The sequence below is a fragment of the Phasianus colchicus genome, chromosome 34, assembly GCF_987193195.1.
Source record: "Phasianus colchicus chromosome 34, bPhaCol1.hap1.1, whole genome shotgun sequence".
NCBI classification, from domain to species: Eukaryota; Metazoa; Chordata; class Aves; order Galliformes; family Phasianidae; genus Phasianus; species Phasianus colchicus.
Window position 1 is genome coordinate 1,160,511 of NC_143469.1, and position 10,302 is coordinate 1,170,812.

The 10,302-nt window shown below is 54.9% G+C and overlaps 1 pseudogene across 1 annotated transcript; it reads right to left on the bottom strand.

Moving 5' to 3' along the window:
• Nucleotides 1-237: 237 nt before the first annotated feature.
• LOC116238962 (guanylate-binding protein 1-like) lies at nt 238-6,472 on the bottom strand (annotated as a pseudogene). The gene is made up of 10 exons (XR_016460909.1): nt 5,768-6,472; nt 4,986-5,113; nt 4,659-4,768; nt 4,315-4,516; nt 2,741-2,983; nt 1,706-1,986; nt 1,354-1,566; nt 1,178-1,280; nt 730-1,063; nt 238-661 (listed from the first exon to the last, which is right to left on the bottom strand). The product of XR_016460909.1 is annotated as a guanylate-binding protein 1-like (transcript).
• Nucleotides 6,473-10,302: the final 3,830 nt, after the last annotated feature.

Here is a 10,302-nt window from a genome sequence, read left to right on the forward strand (position 1 = left end):
CAACAATTGACCAGTGGTTGACCAATGGTTGACCAATGGTTGGCCAATGATTGACCAGCAGTTGACCAGTGGTTGACCAACGATTGACCAGCAGTTGATCAATGGTTCACCACATCTGATGTTTCACGCCCTCCTCCACTCCCCCTCCTGGTTTTTGTGTCTGATTTCCCCCCAGGACAGCAGAGCCGTCCCAGACCCAGTGCTGCTCCTTCAGTTTGCACTGAAATCGTCGCTACTCGGGAAAAAGGGTGGGTGTTTTTACTGGGGTTTTCTGCTTTTCATTCTTTTCTTTTATTTTATGCTCAGCATTTTCAGAAGCAAAGCACAACCCCCAAAGAAACACCGAGAGCACAGAAACGTGGATGAAGGTCACTCCTTTCACAGCCATCATCGACATCCTTGAGCAAAGGAAAGCCAAGGAGCACCACTGGATGGTCAGCACTCTGCCCAATTAACCAACAATTACAGCTCCCCAAAAGACTCCATTCCCTCCCAATTAGGAAAGCGCAGCATCACGTGCTGCAGCAAACACCAAAGTCAGCAATTCAATTCAGGAATCATCTAAAATAAGCCGGAATAAAAACATTAATACAGCCCCCAGCACCGCTATGAAGGGGTTTCCATTCCCCTGTGACTGAGATCAAGCTCCGGAGGGTCCACCCTGGGGATGAGAAGCAAAAGATTAGGATCCTTTATGCCACTGCTGCCCACATCTGCTCTGCTCCATACCCCCAGCGGAGGTTTCTTCTCCTCCTCTTCCTCTCCCAATCTCTTTCTCAGCTGAAGCTCTTCTTCATATCTACAAATCTGGTCCTCCATCTGTTGCAGTCTTTCCACCTCCCTTTCCCTCTCAGCCTCCCATTCCTGCTTGGCCTTCATGTATTCATGAATCCGACCCTCCAACCAATGCAGTTTTCTTGCATCCCTCTCCCTCTCAGCCTCCCACTTCTTCTTGGCCATCTCATATCCACGAATCCGATGCTCCATCCAGTGCATTTTTTTGCCTCCCTTTTCCTCTCAGCCTCCCTCTCCTGCTCAGCCTTCTCGTTCTGGGCTCTCAGATCTGATGAGAGAAGCAGAATTTACAGCACAGAAGCAGCCACCCCCCCACACACACACACACCCAGCCCCCCCAGTCCCAATGGAGGTGCTAGCACTTCTCCAGGACATCAGTTACGTTTGATCCGCTCATCCTTCTCCACCAGGGCACGGGCTGTGCTGCAGATGCTCCTGGCCAAAGGCTCCACGTTCCGAAGGAACTCCTGCAGCACAGCATCTGCCTGTGGGGCAACGGGAGTGTGGCAGTCAGGGGGGGAGGTGGTGATGCTGGGCAGGGGCTGCTCCTCTTCCCACCTTCACCCCTTTGCCCGGCAGCGCCCGGTACCGCTCCACCAGCGCCTGCTGGTCCCCAAGGAACAGCCGGTGACCCCCCGGCACGAAGTAGACACCGTCACCGATGCGTTGCTCCATCTCACTGCGGAGCTCCTGCAGCGCAGCCGTGCACTTCTCACGGGACGCCTCTTCATTGCGGCTGCAGAACTGCAGTCTGGCTGCCTCCACCTGCAGCTGCGTGGGGGGACGCGAGGGGCAGGAATCAGCCGGGGAAACGGGGGCAGGAAGGAGCGGCACAACGCGGCGCCGATGGGGGATGCAGAGCCGAGCACGGTGCCGCGGAGCAGCGCTGGCCAAACCGCGCAGCGCCCACCAGAAGCTCCGCACGGAAGCGCTCGACGTCGGCCGTGATCGCCCGTTCTGCAAAGAGCTGCAGCGTCTCCCTCTGGCACTGCTCGTGCAGCTCCAGCAGCTCCTCAGCCGTCTCCGTGGGCAGCTCTGCCCGCTGCTCCATCAGCTCCTGGTACAGAACCGCAGCTTCCCGCACCGCCGCCGAGTTGTGCAGCTCTGCCAGGGCCGTCACCGCGCTCTCCAGGCACGGCACGGCCCCGCTCTGGATGGCATCCACGTAGGTCACAGCCAGAGTGCCCAGCACTGCCATGGGGGGGGACTTGGGGGGGGGTTAGAGATCACCCCACTTCAGCCTTGGGTGCTTCGGTACCCGCGCACACCCCCCATCATCCCCACACCTCAGCCCTGGGTGCTGCTGTACCCCAACAGCCCTCCCACCATCCCCCCATTTTTAGCCCTGGGTTCTGCTGTACCCCAACATCCCCCCCATTATCCCCCCCCCTCCCCATTTTAGCACTTAATTTTTCTGCTGTACCCCAACACACCTTCCAACATCCCCCCCTATTTTAGCCCTGGGTTCTGCTTCAGCCCCAAAACACCCCTCTCATCATCCTCCCCCCCCCTATTTTAGCCCTGGGTTCTGCTGTACCCCAACATCCCCCCCATTATCCCCCTCCTCCCCCCATTTTAGCACTTAGTTTTGCTGCTGTACCCCAACACACCTTCCAACATCCCCCCCTATTTTAGCCCTGGGTTCTGCTTCACCGAACACCCCTCTCATCATCCCCCCCCCCCCATTTTGGCCCTGGGTTCTGCTGTACCCAACACCTCCCCCACCATCCCCCCATTTTAGCCCTTAGTGCTGCTTCAGCCCCAACACCCCTCTCATCATCCCCCCCCTTTAGGGGGCTTCTGCTGTACCCCACCATCCCTGAGCAGCACCCCCGAGTCCTTCTCCTCCTCCTTCCCACCCACCCCAACACAAAACCAGAGGCAGAAAAGCTCCTCCACGCCCCCCCCCCCCCCCCCAACCCCCCACCCCCAGAGCATCACTCACTCTTTCCCGTTACTTTGCAGCCTCCAGGGATGCTTTTGGCCCGAGAGCTCTCCCAGATGTAACAGCAGAATTTCTCCAGCTGCCTCAGGAATTCGGGCTCCATCTGGTGCTCCGGGAGCTCCTCCAAGTGTTGCAGATCCCTCACGCTGGCGGGCAGGTTGAAAACGAAGCACCTTCGTTGAGGGAAGAACTGTCGGATGCATTCCCGAAGAAGGTCGTAGCGTTCGGCCTCCGGGCTGCTGCCTGCGGGACAGAACAACCACAGCTCAGCTCTCTGCTGCCTTCCAGCGCCTGGAGCCGGCCGGGACAGCTCAGCATCCCTACAGCCCCACACCAGAACAGCTCAGCATCCCTACAGCCCCACACCAGGACAGCTCAGCATCCCTACAGCCCCTCATCAGAACAGCTCAGCATCCCTACAGCCCCTCATCAGAACAGCTCAGCATCCCTACAGCCCCACACCAGAACAGCTCAGCATCCCTACAGCCCCACACCAGAACAGCTCAGCTTCCCTACAGCCCCACACCAGAACAGCTCAGCATCCCTACAGCCCCACACCAGGACAGCTCAGCATCCCTACAGCCCCACACCAGGACAGCTCAGCATCCCTACAGCCCCACACCAGGACAGCTCAGCATCCCTACAGCCCCACACCAGAACAGCTCAGCATCACCACCGCCCCACACCAGAACAGCTCAGCATCCCTGCAGCCCCACACCAGAACAGCTCAGCATCCCTACAGCCCCACACCAGAACAGCTCAGCATCCCTACAACCCCACACCAGGACAGCTCAGCATCCCTACAGCCCCACACCAGGACAGCTCAGCATCCCTACAGCCCCACACCAGAACAGCTCAGCATCACCACCGCCCCACACCAGAACAGCTCAGCATCCCTGCAGCCCCACACCAGAACAGCTCAGCATCCCTGCAGCCCTACACCAGAACAGCTCAGCATCCCTACAGCCCCACACCAGAACAGCTCAGCATCCCTGCAGCCCCTTACCAGGACAGCTCAGCGTCCCTGCAGCCCCTTACCAGGACAGCTCAGCATCCCCACCACCCCTCACTGGGTGAGATCAGCATCCCTACAGCCCCACACCAGGACAGCTCAGCATCCCCACCACTCCTCACTGGATAAGCTCAGTATTCCCACCACCCCCCACACCAGGACAGCTCAGCATCCCGACCACCCCTCACTGGGTGAGCTCAGCATCCCCACGACCCCTCACTGGAACAGCTCAGCATCCCCAGCACTCCTCACGGGATAAGCTCAGCGTCCCCACCACCCCACACCAGAACAGCTCAGCGTCCCCACCACCCCACACCAGGACAGCTCAGCATCCCTACAGCCCTACACCAGGACAGCTCAGCATCCCCACCACTCCTCACTGGATAAGCTCAGCGTTCCCACCACCCCTCACCACGACAGCTCAGCATCCCTACAGTCCCTCATCAGAACAGCTCAGCATCCCCACGACCCCTCACCAGGACAGAACAGCATCCCGACCACCCCTCACTGGATGAGCTCAGCATCCCCACCACCCCACACCAGGACAGCACAGCATCCCTACCACCCCTCAGCTTCAGTGCCTTCTCCATATATTCGTCCTTGGAGAGCTCCTTTCCATCCACCTCCAGCTGCAGTGTGAAGTCCCGCACGGCCCACACGAAGGTTGGAAGAATGGGGCCAAACTGGCAGCGTTGGGTGGTTGGGTTCTGTTCTGCCTGGGGTTCTTTGTCAGCTTCACATCCTCTGCCAGTGTCAGCACGTGGCTGTGGGGCTGGATAAGGAAAGTGGGAGCCCATGGGAGGTTCTGCTGCCCCATAAGCAGGCGGCTCTCAGTGGAGCTCTGTCGTGCAAAGCCCACCACCCAATTGGAACGGAGCAGGGAACCGCCACGGCCACCAAGGATACTGCAGGTTCTCCAGGGCCTGCTGGTCGATGGTGCCCTTGCTGTTGTAGATCAGGGTGCTGGAGAGCAGCACGGCCAGCACGAAGATCCACGTGTCGTTCTTGGTGTCCCCCTGCAATGCACCCCCCCAGTGTGTCCCCCTCCAGCAGAGCAGTGCAGGGGGTGAGCGAAGCCCCGCGCTCTGAGCAGCGATGGCCAAGAGCTCAGATGTGAGGACGCCCAACCACCCGACCCCACCGCACTGCTGTGCTGGAGCCGGTGCAGGCAGCTCTCCCCACAGCTCCGCATGCACTGGGGCTGCATGGGGGGAAGGTGCTGCTTTTCCTGACCTTCTGCACGTCTCCCAGCCCTTCGGTGTCCAGCAGCACCAGTGTGTGTTTGGGCTGGAGGGGATGAGGCACGCACCACATCCAGATTCCTTTGGTGTGCGCCTGCACGCTGGAGCCCAGGGAGAAACCTGCGTGGGGGACGTGGTTGTCAACTACTGGTCAAGCATTGGTCAACTGTTGGTCAACCACTGGTCCACTACTGGTCAAGCATTGGTCAACTGTTAGTCAACCATTGGTCAATCATGGGTTATCCATTTGTCCACTACTGGTCAACCATTGGTCAGCCATTGATCAACTACTGGTCAACCATTGGTCAACTACTGGTCAACCATTGGTCAACCATTGATCAACTACTGGTCAACCATTGGTCCATTACTGGTCAACCGTTGGCCCACTACTGGTGATCCATTGGTGATCCATTCATCAACTACTGGTCAACTGTAGGTCAACCACTGTTCAAGCATTAGTCCACTACTGGTCAGCCATTGGTCAACCATTGGTCAATTACTGGTCAACTATTGATCAACTACTGGTCAACCATTGGTCAACTACTGGTCAACTGCTAATCAACCATTGATCAACTACTGGTCAACCACTGGTCAATTGTTGGTCAACTACCAGTCAACTGCTGGTCAACCACTGGTCCACTACTGGTCAACCACTGGTCCACTACTGGTCAACCATTGGTCCACTACTGGTCAACCACTGGTCAACAGAGGATAAGAATCCCAACATGGGGGCACACAGGGTCCATCCTCCCCCCTCCCCCCCCTTTCCCTCACCCGTCCTCCTCCCGGCCAGCCGGTTCATCAGGTAGGATTTGCCGCTGCGGCACAGCGCGGTGATGGCCACCACCACCACGGGCTGTGTGATGTTGGCCAACACCTGCAGGGCATCCTGCCGCACCGCCAGCCCCTGCCCTGCGTGGTTCTCAACGAGGCAGATGGGCTCCTCCATCTCCATCCCGGCCCGCAGTGGGGGCGGCGAGGCTCCGTTTCGCCCCGTTTCGTTTCTCCAAGCAAAGCAGCAGCTCCTTTTCTGGCTCTTCTCTATTTGCTCCCAAGTCAGCAGTGACTTTGACCCCTTCCAATCTGTACTCTTTGGCCTCGACCCGTTCTCCTCCCATCCAAGGAGCAGGAGGTGAGGCAGAGCGAAAGCGAAAGAGCAGATTTTGCCCGGAGCCTGGCCTGAACTCCAACAACATCCATTGGGATGGAAGGGTGGGAATTGGGGGTGGGGTGGGGGCTGGTGGAGCGGCTCAGGGGGGCTGCGTGCACAGAACTGCACTTCTGCTGGGGGCTGGGCTTTGCTGAGCATCACCTGGTGCTGACTGCTGAGCAGTCAGCGATGGATAGAATCATAGAATCACAGAATTATAGAATTACAGAATCGTAGAATTGCAGAATCACAGAATCATAGAATTATAGAATCATAGAATCACAGAATCACAGATTTGTAGAATCACAGAATCATCACAGAATCACAGAATCATAGAATCATAGAATTACAGAATCATAGAATCGCAGAATCATAAAATTGTAGAATCACAGAATCATAGAATCACAGATTCATAGAATCATAGAATCATCATAGAATTGTAAAATCATAGAAATCACAGAATCATAGAAACACAGAATCAAAGGATCGTAGAATCATAGAATCATCATAGAATCACAGAATCATAGAATCACAGATTCATAGAATCATAGAATCATCATAGAATCATAGAATCACAGAATCACGGAATCACAGAATCATAGAACCGTAGAACCGTAGAATCACAGAATCATAGAATCACAGATTCGTAGACTCATAGAATCATCATAGAATCATAAAATCACAGAATCACAGATTCATAGAATCATAGAATCATCATAGAATCTTACAATCATAGAAATCACAGAATCACGGAATCACAGAATCATAGAATCATAGAATTGTAGAATCACAGAATCATAGAATCATAGAATTGTAGAATCACAGATTTGTAGAATCATAGAGTCATCATAGAATCATAGAATCACAGATTTGTAGAATCATGGAGTCATCATAGAATCATAGAAATGTAGAATCACAGAATCACGGAATCACAGAATCACGGAATCACAGAATCATAGAATCACAGAATCATCGAATCACAGAATCATCATAGAAATGTAGAAATGTAGAATCACAGAATCACAGAATCATAGAATCATGATAGAATCATAGAATCACAGAATCATAGAAATCACAGAATCATAGAATCACGGAATCACAGAATCACAGAATCATCATAGAATCATAGAATCACGAAATCACAGAATTATAGAATCATAGAGTCACGGAATCACAGAATCAACACAGAATCACAGAACCACAGAACTGCTCAGGTTGGAAAAGATCTCAGAGATGATTGAGTCCAACCACAACCCACCCATCCTGCCCTAATTAACGACCCTCCGCTCCATCACGGCCCTGAGCAGCACGTCCCAACAGCTTCTAAACACACCCAGGATGATGACTCAGGCATGGCAGCCCACTGCAGTGCTTCACAACCCTTCAGCAAAGCAGTTGTTCCTGATATCCAACCTAAACTTACCCTGCTGCAACTTGAGGCCATCCTCTCTCTCCCACCCCCCCCAAAAAAAAGCTCCACCACCCCCTCCCACGTTGTGACACCCCCTAATATCCCCTACAAATCTCCCACGTGTGGCATCTCCACGATGTCCCAAAAATCTCCCACGCCTGACAGCCCCCCCCCCCAAAAAAACCTCTATCACCCCCCCACGCGTGAAACCACACCCCCAAAACACCCCCACCCCCTCCCACGTGTGACACCCCTCCCCAGTACAACCCCCCTCCACTCAACCCCCCCATTTTCGGCGTCCCAGCTGTCCCATCCCATAAGGACCCCAAATATCCCACCCCATAGGGACTGCAGGTGTCCCATTCCATGGGGACCCAAATGTTCCATCCCATAAGGACCCCAAATATCCCACCCCATAGGGTCCCAGCTGTCCCACCTTTGGGGTCCCAGCTGTCTCATACCATGGGGACCCCAAATGTCCCACCCCGTAAGGACCCTTAATATCCCACTCCATAAGGACCCTAAATGTCCCACCCCATGGAGTCCCAGCTGTCCCACTTTTGGGATCCCAGCTGTCCCACCCCATGGGGACCCCAAATGTCCCACTTTTGGGACCTCAAATGTCCCACCCCATGGGGACCCCAAATGTCCCATCCCATGGGGACCCCAAATATCCCACTTATGGGGTCCCACCTGTCCTACTTTTGGGATCCCAAATGTCCCACCCCATAAGGACCCCAAGTGTCCCACCCCATAGGGTCCCAGCTGTCTCTCCTTTGGGGTCCCAGCTGTTTCATACCCCATAAAGACCCCAAATGTCCCACCCCATAAAGATCCCAAATGTTTCATCCCAAGGGCACCCCAAATATCCCACCCCATACAGACCCCAAATGTCCCACCCCATAGGGTCCCAGCTGTCCCACCCCATGAGAACCCCAAATATCCCATCCCATAAGGACCCAAATATCCCATCCCATGGGGACCCTAAATGTCCCATCCCATACAGACCCCAAATGTCCCACCCCACGGGGTCCCAGCTGTCCCACTTTTGGGGTTCCAGCTGTCCCATTTCATAAGAACCCCAAACGTCCCACCCCATAAGGACCCCAAATGTCCCATCCCATAAGGTCCTGAAACATTCCACCCCATCCCATAATGTCCCCAAATGTCCCATAAGGACAGAAATGTCCCATCCCATAAGGACCCCAAATGTCCCATTCCATGGGGACCCTAAATGTCCCACCCCATAGGGACCCCAAATGTCCCACCCCATGGGGTCCCAGCTGTCCCACTTTTGGGGTCCCATCTGTCCCATCCCATAGGGACCCCAAACGTCCCACCCCATAAGGACCCCAAATGTCCCATCCCATAAGGTCCCAAAACATTCCATCCTATCCCATAATGTCCGTAAATGTCCCATAAGGGCAGAAATGTTCCATCCCATAGGAACCCAAAGGTCCCACCCCATAAGGACCCCAAATGTCCCATCCCATAAGGTCCCAAAACATTCCACCCCATCCCATAATGTCCCCAAATGTCCCATAAGGACAGAAATGTTCCATCCCATAGGAACCCAAATATCCCACCCCATAAGAACCCTAAGTACCCCACCCCTTAGGGACCTAAATGTCCCATCCCATAGAGACTCCAAATGTCCCACCCCATAAGGACCCCAAATGTCTGATCCCATGGGGACCCTAAATGTCCCATCCCATAGGGACCCCAAATGTCCCTTGCCATAGGAATCCTAAATGTCCCATTCCATGAGGTCCCAGCTGTCCCACTTTTGGGATGCCACCTGTCCCATCTCATAGAGACCCCAAATGTCCCCCCCCATAAGGACCCCAAATGTCCCACCCCATAAGGACCCTAAATATCCCACCCCACAGGGACTCAAAATGTCTCATCCCATGAGGACCCCAAATGTCCCACCCCATAGGGTCCCAGCTGTCCCACCCCATAAGGACCCCAAATGTCCCCACCCTATATGGACCCCAAACATTCCACCCCATCCCATAATGTCCCCAAATGTCCCATAAGGACAGAAATGTTCCATCCCATAGGAACCCAAAGGTCCCACCCCTTAAGGACCCCTTAGGGACCCCAAATGTCTCACCCCATAGGGACCCTAAATGTCCCATTCCATGGGGTCCCAGCTGTCCCACTTTTGGGGTCCCATCTGTCCCATCCCATAGGGATCCCAAATGTCCCACCCCATAAGGACCCCAAACATCCCACCCCTTACGGACCTAAATGTCCCATCCCATAGAGACTCCAATGATGTCCCACCCCATAAGGACCCCAAATGTCCCCATCCCATAAGGTCCCAAAACATTCCATCCTATCCCATAATGTCCGTAAATGTCCCATAAGGACAGAAATGTTCCATCCCATAGGAACCCAAAGGTCCCACCCCTTAAGGACCCTAAATGTCCCATCCCATAAGGACCCTAAATGTCCCATCCCATGGGGACTCCGCTGTCCCACTTTTGGGGTCACACCAGTCCCACCCCATAAGGACCCTAAATACCCCACCCCATAAGTTCCCGTAACATCCCACCCCACCCCATAACGTCCCCAAACGTCCCATAACGACAGAAACGTCGCACCCCACAGGAACCCAAATATCCCACCCCATAAAGACCCCAAACGCCCCACCCCACAGCCCCCCCAATACCCAAAACCCCCCTCCCCAAATCCCCCCCTCCCCCCCGTCACCCCCCCTCCCCCCCCATCCCGGCTCCTCCC